The 16,247-nt window shown below is 43.8% G+C and overlaps 1 long non-coding RNA gene across 12 annotated transcripts in view; it reads right to left on the reverse strand.

Moving 5' to 3' along the window:
* Positions 1–16,247, reverse strand: part of LOC307181410 — a 1,574,020-nt gene that overhangs the window by 592,039 nt on the left and 965,734 nt on the right. The window contains exon 1 of one of the 12 annotated variants that reach the window (XR_013826717.1): positions 8,481–8,528. The exons of 10 other annotated variants lie outside the window; for them this stretch is intronic. This is a non-coding gene — a long non-coding RNA (uncharacterized lncRNA). Of the gene's footprint in view, positions 1–5,322; positions 5,344–8,480; positions 8,529–16,247 lie in introns of those variants that run through there. One more of the 12 variants, XR_013826718.1, reaches the window with a different exon arrangement.

A 16,247-nucleotide genomic window follows, 5' to 3' on the forward strand; every position in this document is an offset into this window, starting at 1 on the left:
AATAGACTGAAGTAAGGCTGCCAAGAGGACTTGAAAGCGGGGCAGAATTGCAGGAAACCGATTTCAGGAGGTAGACTGGAATTGCATTGAAAGCATAGGAAAAGAGGCAGAACGTCCACAATGATGCACTTGGCCAAAAAGGGCGTATGCGTTTTTTCCTGAATATATTCAGGAAAAAACGCATACGCCCTTTTTGGCCAACCAAGCAAGCTTGCAAAGGAAATCTGCACTACAATGAAGTCTCACTTCCCCCCGGTCAAAAGGGCCATCTGAAAAAAGTGTAAAATCCAGAAAGGCAACAGGCCATTGAGAACTGGGAGCCTTGTTATGCTGATGGGCGGGATGTAAATTGCCAACAGACACTCGGGAGAAGTGTATGGTGTTTCCTGAAACATCTAAAAAACAAAGCAACAGAGCCTAGGGCACTTCCACTTATGGTCCTATAGCTTAGGGAAATTAAAATCAAAAAGACACAGCCACCCCAATGTTTGGAACGGCTCTGTTTACAAGAACCTCGTTTACAGTACAAGTTCAACATCACAGAAAGTGAAAAATGGATAAAGAAGTTGTGGTATTCACTTACAAAGCAATATCACTCAGCAATGAAATCTATGTCATCAGGCCCTTAGCAGCACAATGAGTGGATTCAGGTATGATGATTCTAACTGAAATAAGTCACACAGAAAAAGAAACATCATAAGATATCAGTAATACACGGAATGTAAACTTGGCTACACAGGAACTGAATTACAGAACAGAACAGGGTCTCAAATTTAGAAAAACAACTTATGCTTGCTTAAGGGTAAAGGTGAGTTGGGGTGCTGCATAAAACCAGAGATTGAAATGAGCACAGATAAAGTTCCTTAAGCCAAATATGGAATAGACAAGAGCTACTCCTTGCTCAACGAAATGGACTCAACACCGCATATTAAACGCCTAAGAATGTACCTGACTTGTAAGTATCTTAAAACCTATGGATTGCTATGTCTCCGAAAGAGAATCAAGCATGTGTACAGGGGCATAAACGCAGCAGTGATAGGATTGGAGAGGTTCGGTGAGCAAATGAAGACCCTTTGAAGTCATATTGCATGGTACCCATTCCAAGGGTTTCAACTACCCAGGTTTCAGGTATTCTTCCTTCAGCTAAAACATGCATGTGGAACCTAGAGTATGATCAACCATGTGATCGGGAGACGTGTTCAAATATGTCTCAGTTTTCCTCCCCTGGTACTCGGGTGCAACATTCCAGACGCTTTACTAACACTCTCCCCACTTGGAGAGTCAGTCCCTTTAACCTCCTGTTTGGCCCAGTTTGCAATTTCTGCGGAAGATGAACAGGAATAGCGAGAACCAATGAGAGGCTAGCTGGAGGTGTCTGGACGGGCAAATTTAACTCTCATTTCCCACCAGGAAGAGGAATTAACCAAAGGCTCAGCATGCCGGGCCGGAACCAGATTAGGGCCTGAAGCCATCCTGCGGTGTTGCGGCCAGGTCACAAGAAAGCGAGTTGAAGAAAGGAGCTCAGGGGCACTGTAATTCACAAACCTGCAGAGTTATAAATGAAAGCTATCGTCCAAAAATAGACTGAAGTAAGGCTGCCAAGAGGACTTGAAAGCGGGGCAGAATTGCAGGAAACCGATTTCAGGAGGTAGACTGAAATTGCATTGAAAGCATAGGAAAAGAGGCAGAACGTCCACAATGATGCACTTGGCCAAAAAGGGCGTATGCGTTTTTTCTTGAATATATTCAGGAAAAAACGCATACGCCCTTTTTGGCCAACCAAGCAAGCTTGCAAAGGAAATCTGCACTACAATGAAGTCTCACTTCCCCCCGGTCAAAAGGGCCATCTGAAAAAAGTGTAAAATCCAGAAAGGCAGGACAGGCCATGGAGAACTGGGAGCCTTGTTATGCTGATGGGCGGGATGTAAATTGCCAACAGACACTTGGGAGAAGTGTATGGTGTTTCCTGAAATATCTAAAAAACAAAGCAACGGAGCCTAGGGCACTGCCACTTATGGTCCTATAGCTTAGGGAAATTAAAATAAAAAAGACACAGCCACCCCAAAGTTTGGGACGACTCTGTTTTCAAGAACCTCGTTTACAGTACAAGTTCAACATCGCAGAAAGTGAAAAATGGATAAAGAAGTTGTGGTATTTACTTACAAAGCAATATCATTCAGCAATGAAATCTATGTCATCAGGCCCTTAGCATCACAATGAGTGGATTCAGGTATGATGATTCTAACTGAAATAAGTCACACAGAAAAAGAAACATCATAAGATATCAGTAATACACGGAATGTAAACTTGGCTACACAGGAACTGAATTACAGAACAGAACAGGGTCTCAAATTTAGAAAACCAACTTATGCTTGCTTAAGGGTAAAGGTGAGTTGGGGTGCTGCATAAAACCAGAGATTGAAATGAGCACAGATAAAGTTCCTTATGTCAAATATGGAATAGACAAGAGCTACTCCTTGCTCAACGAAATGGACTCAACACCGCATATTAAACGCCTAAGAATGTACCTGACTAGTAAGTATCGTAAAACCTATGGATTGCTATGTCTCCGAAAGAGAATCAAGCATGTGTACAGGGGCATAAACGCAGCAGTGATAGGATTGGAGAGGTTCGGTGAGCAAATGAAGACCCTTTGAAGTCATATTGCATGGTACCCATTCCACGGGTCTCAACTCTCCAGGTTTAAGGTATTCTTCCTTCAGCTAAAACATGCATGTGGAACCCAAGTATGATCAACCATGTGAATGGGAGACGTGTTCAAATATGTCTCAGTTTTCCTCCCCTGGTACTCGGGTGCAACATTCCAGATGCTTTACTAACACTCTCCCCACTTGGAGAGTCAGCGCCTTTAACCTCCTGTTTGGCCCAGTTTGCAATTTCTGCGGAAGATGAACAGGAATAGCGAGAACCAATGAGAGCCTAGCTGGAGGTGTCTGGACGGGCAAATTTAACTCTCATTTCCCACCAGGAAGAGGAAATAACCAAAGGCTCAGCGTGCCATGCCGGAACCAGATTAGGGCCTGAAGCCATCCTGCGGTGTTGCGGCCAGGTCACAAGAAAGCGAGTTGAAGAAAGGAGCTCAGGGGCACTGTAATTCACAAACCTGCAGAGTTATAAATGACAGCTATCGTCCAAAAATAGACTGAAGTAAGGCTGCCAAGAGGACTTGAAAGCGGGGCAGAATTGCAGGAAACCGATTTCAGGAGGTAGACTGGAATTGCATTGAAAGCATAGGAAAAGAGGCAGAACGTCCACAATGATGCACTTGGCCAAAAAGGGCGTATGCGTTTTTTCCTGAATATATTCAGGAAAAAACGCATACGCCCTTTTTGGCCAACCAAGCAAGCTTGCAAAGGAAATCTGCACTACAATGAAGTCTCACTTCCCCCCGGTCAAAAGGGCCATCTGAAAAAAGTGTAAAATCCAGAAAGGCAGGACAGGCCATGGAGAACTGGGAGCCTTGTTATGCTGATGGGCGGGATGTAAATTGCCAACAGACACTTGGGAGAAGTGTATGGTGTTTCCTGAAACATCTAAAAAACAAAGCAACGGAGCCTAGGGCACTGCCACTTATGGTCCTATAGCTTAGGGAAATTAAAATAAAAAAGACACAGCCACCCCAAAGTTTGGGACGACTCTGTTTTCAAGAACCTCGTTTACAGTACAAGTTCAACATCGCAGAAAGTGAAAAATGGATAAAGAAGTTGTGGTATTTACTTACAAAGCAATATCATTCAGCAATGAAATCTATGTCATCAGGCCCTTAGCATCACAATGAGTGGATTCAGGTATGATGATTCTAACTGAAATAAGTCACACAGAAAAAGAAACATCATAAGATATCAGTAATACACGGAATGTAAACTTGGCTACACAGGAACTGAATTACAGAACAGAACAGGGTCTCAAATTTAGAAAACCAACTTATGCTTGCTTAAGGGGAAAGGTGAGTTGGGGTGCTGCATAAAACCAGAGATTGAAATGAGCACAGATAAAGTTCCTTAAGCCAAATATGGAATAGACAAGAGCTACTCCTTGCTCAACGAAATGGACTCAACACCCCATATTAAACGCCTAAGAATGTACCTGACTAGTAAGTATCTTAAAACCTATGGATTGCTATGTCTCCAAAAGAGAATCAAGCGTGTGTACAGCAGCATAAACGCAGCAGTGATAGGATTGGAGAGGTTCGGTGAGCAAATGAAGACCCTTTGAAGTCATATTGCATGGTACCCATTACACGGGTCTCAACTCTCCAGGTTTAAGGTATTCTTCCTTCAGCTAAAACATGTATGTGGAACCCAGAGTATGATCAACCATGTGAACGGGAGACGTGTTCAAATATGTCTCAGTTTTCCTCCCCTGGTACTCGGGTGCAACATTCCAGACGCTTTACTAACACTCTCCCCACTTGGAGAGTCAGCGCCTTTAACCTCCTGTTTGGCCCAGTTTGCAATTTCTGCGGAAGATGAACAGGAATAGCGAGAACCAATGAGAGGCTAGCTGGAGGTGTCTGGACGGGCAAATTTAACTCTCATTTCCCACCAGGAAGAGGAAATAACCAAAGGCTCAGTGTGCCGTACCGGAACCAGATTAGAGCCTGAAGCCATCCTGCGGTGTTGCGGCCAGCTCAAAAGAAAGCGAGTTGAAGAAAGGAGCTCAGGGGCACTGTAATTCACAAACCTGCAGAGTTATAAATGACAGCTATCGTCCAAAAATAGACTGAAGTAAGGCTGCCAAGAGGACTTGAAAGCGGGGCAGAATTGCAGGAAACCGATTTCAGGAGGTAGACTGGAATTGCATTGAAAGCATAGGAAAAGAGGCAGAACGTCCACAATGATGCACTTGGCCAAAAAGGGCGTATGCGTTTTTTCCTGAATATATTCAGGAAAAAACGCATACGCCCTTTTTGGCCAACCAAGCAAGCTTGCAAAGGAAATCTGCACTACAATGAAGTCTCACTTCCCCCCGGTCAAAAGGGCCATCTGAAAAAAGTGTAAAATCCAGAAAGGCAGGACAGGCCATGGAGAACTGGGAGCTTTGTTATGCTGATGGGCGGGATGTAAATTGCCAACAACCACTCGGGAGAAGTGTATGGTGTTTCCTGAAACATCTAAAAAACAAAGCAACAGAACCTAGGGCACTTCCACTTATGGTCCTATAGCTTAGGGAAATTAAAATCAAAAAGACACAGCCACCCCAAAGTTTGGAACAGCTCTGTTTACAAGAACCTCGCTTACAGTACAAGTTCAACATCGCAGAAAGTGAAAAATGGATAAAGAAGTTGTGGTATTTACTTACAAAAAAATATCACTCAGCAATGAAATCTGTGTCATCAGGCCCTTAGCAGCACAATGAGTGGATTCAGGTATGATGATTCTAACTGAAATAAGTCACACAGAAAAAGAAACATCATAAGATATCAGTAATACATGGAATGTAAACTTGGCTACACAGGAACTGAATTACACAACAGAACAGGGTCTCAAATTTAGAAAACCAACTTATGCTTGCTTAAGGGTAAAGGTGAGTTGGGGTGCTGCATAAAACCAGAGATTGAAATGAGCACAGATAAAGTTCCTTAAGTCAAATATGGAATAGACAAGAGCTACTCCTTGCTCAACGAAATGGACTCAACACCCCATATTAAACGCCTAAGAATGTACCTGACTAGTAAGTATCTTAAAACCTATGGATTGCTATGTCTCCGAAAGAGAATCAAGCATGTGTACAGGGGCATAAACGCAGCAGTGATAGGATTGGAGAGGTTCGGAGAGCAAATGAAGACCCTTTGAAGTCATATTGCATGGTACCCATTCCACGGGTTTCAACTACCCAGGTTTAAGGTATTCTTCCTTCAGCTAAAACATGCATGTGGAACCCAAGTATGATCAACCATGTGAACGGGAGACGTGTTCAAATATGTCTCAGTTTTACTCCCCTGGTACTCGGGTGCAACATTCCAGACGCTTTACTAACACTCTCCCCACTTGGAGAGTCAGCGCCTTTAACCTCCTGTTTGGCCCAGTTTGCAATTTCTGCGGAAGATGAACAGGAATAGCGAGAACCAATGAGAGGCTAGCTGGAGGTGTCTGGACGGGCAAATTTAACTCTCATTTCCGACCAGGAAGAGGAAATAACCAAAGGCTCAGCGTGCCGTGCCGGAACCAGATTAGGGCCTGAAGCCATCCTGCGGTGTTGCGGCCAGGTCACAAGAAAGCAAGTTGAAGAAAGGAGCTCAGGGGCACTGTAATTCACAAACCTGCAGAGTTATAAATGACAGCTATCGTCCAAAAATAGACTGAAGTAAGGCTGCCAAGAGGACTTGAAAGCGGGGCAGAATTGCAGGAAACCGATTTCAGGAGGTAGACTGGAATTGCATTGAAAGCATAGGAAATGAGGCAGAACGTCCACAATGATGCACTTGGCCAAAAAGGGCGTATGCGTTTTTTCCTGAATATATTCAGGAAAAAACGCATACGCCCTTTTTGGCCAACCAAGCAAGCTTGCAAAGGAAATCTGCACTACAATGAAGTCTCACTTCCCCCCGGTCAAAAGGGCCATTTGAAAAAAGTGTAAAATCCAGAAAGGCAGGACAGGCCATGGAGAACTAGGAGCCTTGTTATGCTGATGGGCGGGATGTAAATTGCCAACAGACACTTGGGAGAAGTGTATGGTGTTTCCTGAAACATCTAAAAAACAAAGCAACAGAGCCTAGGGCACTTCCACTTATGGTCCTATAGCTTAGGGAAATTAAAGTCAAAAAGACACAGCCACCCCAAAGTTTTGAACGGCTCTGTTTACAAGAACCTCGTTTACAGTACAAGTTCAACATCGCAGAAAGTGAAAAATGGATAAAGAAGTTGTGGTATTTACTTACAAAGCAATATCACTCAGCAATGAAATCTATGTCATCAGGCCCTTAGCATCACAATGAGTGGATTCAGGTATGATCATTCTAACTGAAATAAGTCACACAGAAAAGAAACATCATAAGATATCAGTAATACACGGAATGTAAACTTGGCTACACAGGAACTGAATTACAGAACAGAACAGGGTCTCAAATTTAGAAAACCAACTTATGCTTGCTTAAGGGTAAAGGTGAGTTGGGGTGCTGCATAAAACCAGAGATTGAAATGAGCAAAGATAAAGTTCCTTAAGTCAAATATGGAATAGACAAGAGCTACTCCTTGCTCAACGAAATGGACTCAACACCGCATATTAAACGCCTAAGAATGTACCTGACTAGTAAGTATCTTAAAACCTATGGATTGCTATGTCTCCGAAAGAGAATCAAGCATGTGTACAGGGGCATAAACGCAGCAGTGATAGGATTGGAGAGGTTCGGTGAGCAAATGAAGACCCTTTGAAGTCATATTGCATGGTACGCATTACACGGGTCTCAACCCTCCATGTTTAATGTATTCTTCCTTCAGCTAAAACATGCATGTGGAACCTAGAGTATGATCAACCATGTGATCGGGAGACGTGTTCAAATATGTCTCAGTTTTACTCCCCTGGTACTCGGGTGCAACATTCCAGACGCTTTACTAACACTCTCCCGACTTGGAGAGTCAGTCCCTTTAACCTCCTGTTTGGCCCAGTTTGCAATTTCTGCGGAAGATGAACAGGAATAGCGAGAACCAATGAGAGACTAGCTGGAGGTGTCTGGACGGGCAAATTTAACTCTCATTTCCCACCAGGAAGAGGAATTAACCAAAGCCTCAGCGTGCCGTGCCAGAACCAGATTAGGGCCTGAAGCCATCCTGCGGTGTTGCGGCCAGGTCACAAGAAAGCGAGTTGAAGAAAGGAGCTCAGGGGCACTGTAATTCACAAACCTGCAGAGTTATAAATGACAGCTATCGTCCAAAAATAGACTGAAGTAAGGCTGCCAAGAGGACTTGAAAGCGGGGCAGAATTGCAGGAAACCGATTTCAGGAGGTAGACTGGAATTGCATTGAAAGCATAGGAAAAGAGGCAGAACGTCCACAATGATGCACTTGGCCAAAAAGGGCGTATGCGTTTTTTCCTGAATATATTCAGGAAAAAACGCATACGCCCTTTGTGGCCAACCAAGCAAGCTTGCAAAGGAAATCTGCACTACAATGAAGTCTCACTTCCCCCCGGTCAAAAGGGCCATCTGAAAAAAGTATAAAATCCAGAAAGACAAGACAGGCCATGGAGAACTGGGAGCCTTGTTATGCTGATGGGCGGGATGTAAATTGCCAACAACCACTCGGGAGAAGTGTATGGTGTTTCCTGAAACATCTAAAAAACAAAGCAACAGAACCTAGGGCACTTCCACTTATGGTCCTATAGCTTAGGGAAATTAAAATCAAAAAGACACCGCCACCCCAAAGTTTGGAACGGCTCTGTTTACAAGAACCTCGTTTACACTACAAGTTCAACATCGCAGAAAGAGAAAAATGGATAAAGAAGTTGTGGTATTTACTTACAAAGCAATATCACTCAGCAATGAAATCTGTGTCTTCAGGCCCTTAGCAGCACAATGAGTGGATTCAGGTACGATGATTCTAACTGAAATAAGTCACACAGAAAAAGAAACATCATAAGATATCACTAATACACGGAATGTAAACTTGGCTACACAGGAACTGAATTCCAAAACAGAACAGTGTCTCAAATTTAGAAAACCAACTTATGCTTGCTTAAGGGGAAAGGTGAGTTGGGGTGCTGCATAAAACCAGAGATTGAAATGAGCACAGATAAAGTTCCTTAAGTCAAATATGGAATAGACAAGAGCTACTCCTTGCTCAACGAAATGGACTCAACACCGCATATTAAACGCCTAAGAATGTACCTGACTAGTAAGTATCTTAAAACCTATGGATTGCTATGTCTCCGAAAGAGAATCAAGCATGTGTACAGGGGCATAAACGCAGCAGTGATAGGATTGGAGAGGTTCGGTGAGCAAATGAAGACCCTTTGAAGTCATATTGCATGGTACCCATTCCACGGGTTTCAACTACCCAGGTTTTAGGTATTCTTCCTTCAGCTAAAACATGCATGTGGAACCCAAGTATGATCAACCATGTGAACGGGAGACGTGTTCAAATATGTCTCAGTTTTCCTCCCCTGGTACTCGGGTGCAACATTCCAGACGCTTTACTAACACTCTCCCCACTTGGAGAGTCAGCGCCTTTAACCTCCTGTTTGGCCCAGTTTGCAATTTCTGCGGAAGATGAACAGGAATAGCGAGAACCAATGAGAGGCTAGCTGGAGGTGTCTGGACGGGCAAATTTAACTCTCATTTCCCACCAGGAAGAGGAAATAACCAAAGGCTCAGCGTGCCGTACCGGAACCAGATTAGGGCCTGAAGCCATCCTGCGGTGTTGCGGCCAGCTCAAAAGAAAGCGAGTTGAAGAAAGGAGCTCAGGGGCACTGTAATTCACAAACCTGCAGAGTTATAAATGACAGCTATCGTCCAAAAATACACTGAAGTAAGGCTGCCAAGAGGACTTGAAAGCGGGGCAGAATTGCAGGAAACCGATTTCAGGAGGTAGACTGGAATTGCATTGAAAGCATAGGAAAAGAGGCAGAACGTCCACAATGATGCACTTGGCCAAAAAGGGCGTATGCGTTTTTTCCTGAATATATTCAGGAAAAAATGCATACGCCCTTTTTGGCCAACCAAGCAAGCTTGCAAAGGAAATCTGCACTACAATGAAGTCTCACTTCCCCCCGGTCAAAAGGGCCATCTGAAAAAAGTGTAAAATCCAGAAAGGCAGGACAGGCCATGGACAACTGGGAGCCTTGTTATGCTGATGGGCGGGATGTAAATTGCCAACAGACACTCGGGAGAAGTGTATGGTGTTTCCTGAAACATCTAAAAAACAAAGCAACAGAGCCTAGGGCACTGCCACTTATGGTCCTATAGCTTAGGGAAATTAAAATCAAAAAGACACAGCCACCCCAAAGTTTGGAACGGCTCTGTTTACAAGAACCTCGTTTACAGTACAAGTTCAACATCGCAGAAAGTGAAAAATGGATAAAGAAGTTGTGGTATTTACTTACAAAGCAATATCACTCAGCAATGAAATCTGTGTCATCAGGCCCGTAGCAGCACAATGAGTAGATTCAGGTACGATGATTCTAACTGAAATAAGTCACACAGAAAAAGAAACATCATAAGATATCACTAATACACGGAATGTAAACTTGGCTACACAGGAACTGCATTCCAAAACAGAACAGGGTCTCAAATTTAGAAAACCAACTTATGCTTGCTTAAGGGGAAAGGTGAGTTGGGGTGCTGCATAAAACCAGAGATTGAAATGAGCACAGATAAAGTTCCTTAAGCCAAATATGGAATAGACAAGAGCTACTCCTTGCTCAACGAAATGGACTCAAAACCCCATATTAAACCCCTAAGAATGTACCTGACTAGTAAGTATCTTAAAACCTATGGATTGCTATGTCTCCAAAAGAGAATCAAGCGTGTGTACAGGGGCATAAACCCAGCAGTGATAGGATTGGAGAGGTTCGGTGAGCAAATGAAGACCCTTTGAAGTCATATTGCATGGTACCCATTACACGGGTCTCAACTCTCCAGGTTTAAGGTATTCTTCCTTCAGCTAAAACATGCATGTGGAACCCAGAGTATGATCAACCATGTGAACGGGAGACGTGTTCAAATATGTCTCAGTTTTCCTCCCCTGGTACTCGGGTGCAACATTCCAGACGCTTTACTAACACTCTCCCGACTTGGAGAGTCAGTCCCTTTAACCTCCTGTTTGGCCCAGTTTGCAATTTCTGCGGAAGATGAACAGGAATAGCGAGAACCAATGAGAGGCTAGCTGGAGGTGTCTGGACGGGCAAATTTAACTCTCATTTCCCACCAGGAAGAGGAATTAACCAAAGGCTCAGCATGCCGGGCCGGAACCAGATTAGGGCCTGAAGCCATCCTGCGGTGTTGCGGCCAGGTCACAAGAAAGCGAGTTGAAGAAAGGAGCTCAGGGGCACTGTAATTCACAAACCTGCAGAGTTATAAATGACAGCTATCGTCCAAAAATAGACTGAAGTAAGGCTGCCAAGAGGACTTGAAAGCGGGGCAGAATTGCAGGAAACCGATTTCAGGAGGTAGACTGGAATTGCATTGAAAGCATAGGAAAAGAGGCAGAACGTCCACAATGATGCACTTGGCCAAAAAGGGCGTATGCGTTTTTTCCTGAATATATTCAGGAAAAAACGCATACGCCCTTTTTGGCCAACCAAGCAAGCTTGCAAAGGAAATCTGCACTACAATGAAGTCTCACTTCCCCCCGGTCAAAAGGGCCATCTGAAAAAAGTGTAAAATCCAGAAAGGCAGGACAGGCCATGGAGAACTGGGAGCTTTGTTATGCTGATGGGCGGGATGTAAATTGCCAACAACCACTCGGGAGAAGTGTATGGTGTTTCCTGAAACATCTAAAAAACAAAGCAACAGAACCTAGGGCACTTCCACTTATGGTCCTATAGCTTAGGGAAATTAAAATCAAAAAGACACAGCCACCCCAAAGTTTGGAACAGCTCTGTTTACAAGAACCTCGCTTACAGTACAAGTTCAACATCGCAGAAAGTGAAAAATGGATAAAGAAGTTGTGGTATTTACTTACAAAGCAATATCACTCAGCAATGAAATCTGTGTCATCAGGCTCTTAGCAGCACAATGAGTGGATTCAGGTATGATGATTCTAACTGAAATAAGTCACACAGAAAAAGAAACATCATAAGATATCAGTAATACATGGAATGTAAACTTGGCTACACAGGAACTGAATTACACAACAGAACAGGGTCTCAAATTTAGAAAACCAACTTATGCTTGCTTAAGGGTAAAGGTGAGTTGGGGTGCTGCATAAAACCAGAGATTGAAATGAGCACAGATAAAGTTCCTTAAGTCAAATATGGAATAGACAAGAGCTACTCCTTGCTCAACGAAATGGACTCAACACCCCATATTAAACGCCTAAGAATGTACCTGACTAGTAAGTATCTTAAAACCTATGGATTGCTATGTCTCCGAAAGAGAATCAAGCATGTGTACAGGGGCATAAACGCAGCAGTGATAGGATTGGAGAGGTTCGGAGAGCAAATGAAGACCCTTTGAAGTCATATTGCATGGTACCCATTCCACGGGTTTCAACTACCCAGGTTTAAGGTATTCTTCCTTCAGCTAAAACATGCATGTGGAACCCAAGTATGATCAACCATGTGAACGGGAGACGTGTTCAAATATGTCTCAGTTTTACTCCCCTGGTACTCGGGTGCAACATTCCAGACGCTTTACTAACACTCTCCCCACTTGGAGAGTCAGCGCCTTTAACCTCCTGTTTGGCCCAGTTTGCAATTTCTGCGGAAGATGAACAGGAATAGCGAGAACCAATGAGAGGCTAGCTGGAGGTGTCTGGACGGGCAAATTTAACTCTCATTTCCGACCAGGAAGAGGAAATAACCAAAGGCTCAGCGTGCCGTGCCGGAACCAGATTAGGGCCTGAAGCCATCCTGCGGTGTTGCGGCCAGGTCACAAGAAAGCAAGTTGAAGAAAGGAGCTCAGGGGCACTGTAATTCACAAACCTGCAGAGTTATAAATGACAGCTATCGTCCAAAAATAGACTGAAGTAAGGCTGCCAAGAGGACTTGAAAGCGGGGCAGAATTGCAGGAAACCGATTTCAGGAGGTAGACTGGAATTGCATTGAAAGCATAGGAAATGAGGCAGAACGTCCACAATGATGCACTTGGCCAAAAAGGGCGTATGCGTTTTTTCCTGAATATATTCAGGAAAAAACGCATACGCCCTTTTTGGCCAACCAAGCAAGCTTGCAAAGGAAATCTGCACTACAATGAAGTCTCACTTCCCCCCGGTCAAAAGGGCCATTTGAAAAAAGTGTAAAATCCAGAAAGGCAGGACAGGCCATGGAGAACTAGGAGCCTTGTTATGCTGATGGGCGGGATGTAAATTGCCAACAGACACTTGGGAGAAGTGTATGGTGTTTCCTGAAACATCTAAAAAACAAAGCAACAGAGCCTAGGGCACTTCCACTTATGGTCCTATAGCTTAGGGAAATTAAAGTCAAAAAGACACAGCCACCCCAAAGTTTTGAACGGCTCTGTTTACAAGAACCTCGTTTACAGTACAAGTTCAACATCGCAGAAAGTGAAAAATGGATAAAGAACTTGTGGTATTTACTTACAAAGCAATATCACTCAGCAATGAAATCTATGTCATCAGGCCCTTAGCATCACAATGAGTGGATTCAGGTATGATCATTCTAACTGAAATAAGTCACACAGAAAAGAAACATCATAAGATATCAGTAATACACGGAATGTAAACTTGGCTACACAGGAACTGAATTACAGAACAGAACAGGGTCTCAAATTTAGAAAACCAACTTATGCTTGCTTAAGGGTAAAGGTGAGTTGGGGTGCTGCATAAAACCAGAGATTGAAATGAGCAAAGATAAAGTTCCTTAAGTCAAATATGGAATAGACAAGAGCTACTCCTTGCTCAACGAAATGGACTCAACACCGCATATTAAACGCCTAAGAATGTACCTGACTAGTAAGTATCTTAAAACCTATGGATTGCTATGTCTCCGAAAGAGAATCAAGCATGTGTACAGGGGCATAAACGCAGCAGTGATAGGATTGGAGAGGTTCGGTGAGCAAATGAAGACCCTTTGAAGTCATATTGCATGGTACGCATTACACGGGTCTCAACCCTCCATGTTTAATGTATTCTTCCTTCAGCTAAAACATGCATGTGGAACCTAGAGTATGATCAACCATGTGATCGGGAGACGTGTTCAAATATGTCTCAGTTTTACTCCCCTGGTACTCGGGTGCAACATTCCAGACGCTTTACTAACACTCTCCCGACTTGGAGAGTCAGTCCCTTTAACCTCCTGTTTGGCCCAGTTTGCAATTTCTGCGGAAGATGAACAGGAATAGCGAGAACCAATGAGAGACTAGCTGGAGGTGTCTGGACGGGCAAATTTAACTCTCATTTCCCACCAGGAAGAGGAATTAACCAAAGCCTCAGCGTGCCGTGCCAGAACCAGATTAGGGCCTGAAGCCATCCTGCGGTGTTGCGGCCAGGTCACAAGAAAGCGAGTTGAAGAAAGGAGCTCAGGGGCACTGTAATTCACAAACCTGCAGAGTTATAAATGACAGCTATCGTCCAAAAATAGACTGAAGTAAGGCTGCCAAGAGGACTTGAAAGCGGGGCAGAATTGCAGGAAACCGATTTCAGGAGGTAGACTGGAATTGCATTGAAAGCATAGGAAAAGAGGCAGAACGTCCACAATGATGCACTTGGCCAAAAAGGGCGTATGCGTTTTTTCCTGAATATATTCAGGAAAAAACGCATACGCCCTTTGTGGCCAACCAAGCAAGCTTGCAAAGGAAATCTGCACTACAATGAAGTCTCACTTCCCCCCGGTCAAAAGGGCCATCTGAAAAAAGTATAAAATCCAGAAAGACAAGACAGGCCATGGAGAACTGGGAGCCTTGTTATGCTGATGGGCGGGATGTAAATTGCCAACAACCACTCGGGAGAAGTGTATGGTGTTTCCTGAAACATGTAAAAAACAAAGCAACAGAACCTAGGGCACTTCCACTTATGGTCCTATAGCTTAGGGAAATTAAAATCAAAAAGACACCGCCACCCCAAAGTTTGGAACGGCTCTGTTTACAAGAACCTCGTTTACACTACAAGTTCAACATCGCAGAAAGAGAAAAATGGATAAAGAAGTTGTGGTATTTACTTACAAAGCAATATCACTCAGCAATGAAATCTGTGTCTTCAGGCCCTTAGCAGCACAATGAGTGGATTCAGGTACGATGATTCTAACTGAAATAAGTCACACAGAAAAAGAAACATCATAAGATATCACTAATACACGGAATGTAAACTTGGCTACACAGGAACTGAATTCCAAAACAGAACAGTGTCTCAAATTTAGAAAACCAACTTATGCTTGCTTAAGGGGAAAGGTGAGTTGGGGTGCTGCATAAAACCAGAGATTGAAATGAGCACAGATAAAGTTCCTTAAGTCAAATATGGAATAGACAAGAGCTACTCCTTGCTCAACGAAATGGACTCAACACCGCATATTAAACGCCTAAGAATGTACCTGACTAGTAAGTATCTTAAAACCTATGGATTGCTATGTCTCCGAAAGAGAATCAAGCATGTGTACAGGGGCATAAACGCAGCAGTGATAGGATTGGAGAGGTTCGGTGAGCAAATGAAGACCCTTTGAAGTCATATTGCATGGTACCCATTCCACGGGTTTCAACTACCCAGGTTTAAGGTATTCTTCCTTCAGCTAAAACATGCATGTGGAACCCAAGTATGATCAACCATGTGAACGGGAGACGTGTTCAAATATGTCTCAGTTTTCCTCCCCTGGTACTCGGGTGCAACATTCCAGACGCTTTACTAACACTCTCCCCACTTGGAGAGTCAGCGCCTTTAACCTCCTGTTTGGCCCAGTTTGCAATTTCTGCGGAAGATGAACAGGAATAGCGAGAACCAATGAGAGGCTAGCTGGAGGTGTCTGGACGGGCAAATTTAACTCTCATTTCCCACCAGGAAGAGGAAATAACCAAAGGCTCAGCGTGCCGTACCGGAACCAGATTAGGGCCTGAAGCCATCCTGCGGTGTTGCGGCCAGCTCAAAAGAAAGCGAGTTGAAGAAAGGAGCTCAGGGGCACTGTAATTCACAAACCTGCAGAGTTATAAATGACAGCTATCGTCCAAAAATACACTGAAGTAAGGCTGCCAAGAGGACTTGAAAGCGGGGCAGAATTGCAGGAAACCGATTTCAGGAGGTAGACTGGAATTGCATTGAAAGCATAGGAAAAGAGGCAGAACGTCCACAATGATGCACTTGGCCAAAAAGGGCGTATGCGTTTTTTCCTGAATATATTCAGGAAAAAATGCATACGCCCTTTTTGGCCAACCAAGCAAGCTTGCAAAGGAAATCTGCACTACAATGAAGTCTCACTTCCCCCCGGTCAAAAGGGCCATCTGAAAAAAGTGTAAAATCCAGAAAGGCAGGACAGGCCATGGACAACTGGGAGCCTTGTTATGCTGATGGGCGGGATGTAAATTGCCAACAGACACTCGGGAGAAGTGTATGGTGTTTCCTGAAACATCTAAAAAACAAAGCAACAGAGCCTAGGGCACTGCCACTTATGGTCCTATAGCTTAGGGA

This window comes from Stenella coeruleoalba, assembly GCF_951394435.1.
Source record: "Stenella coeruleoalba genome assembly, contig: scaffold_50, whole genome shotgun sequence".
Classification (NCBI taxonomy): Eukaryota; Metazoa; Chordata; class Mammalia; order Artiodactyla; family Delphinidae; genus Stenella; species Stenella coeruleoalba.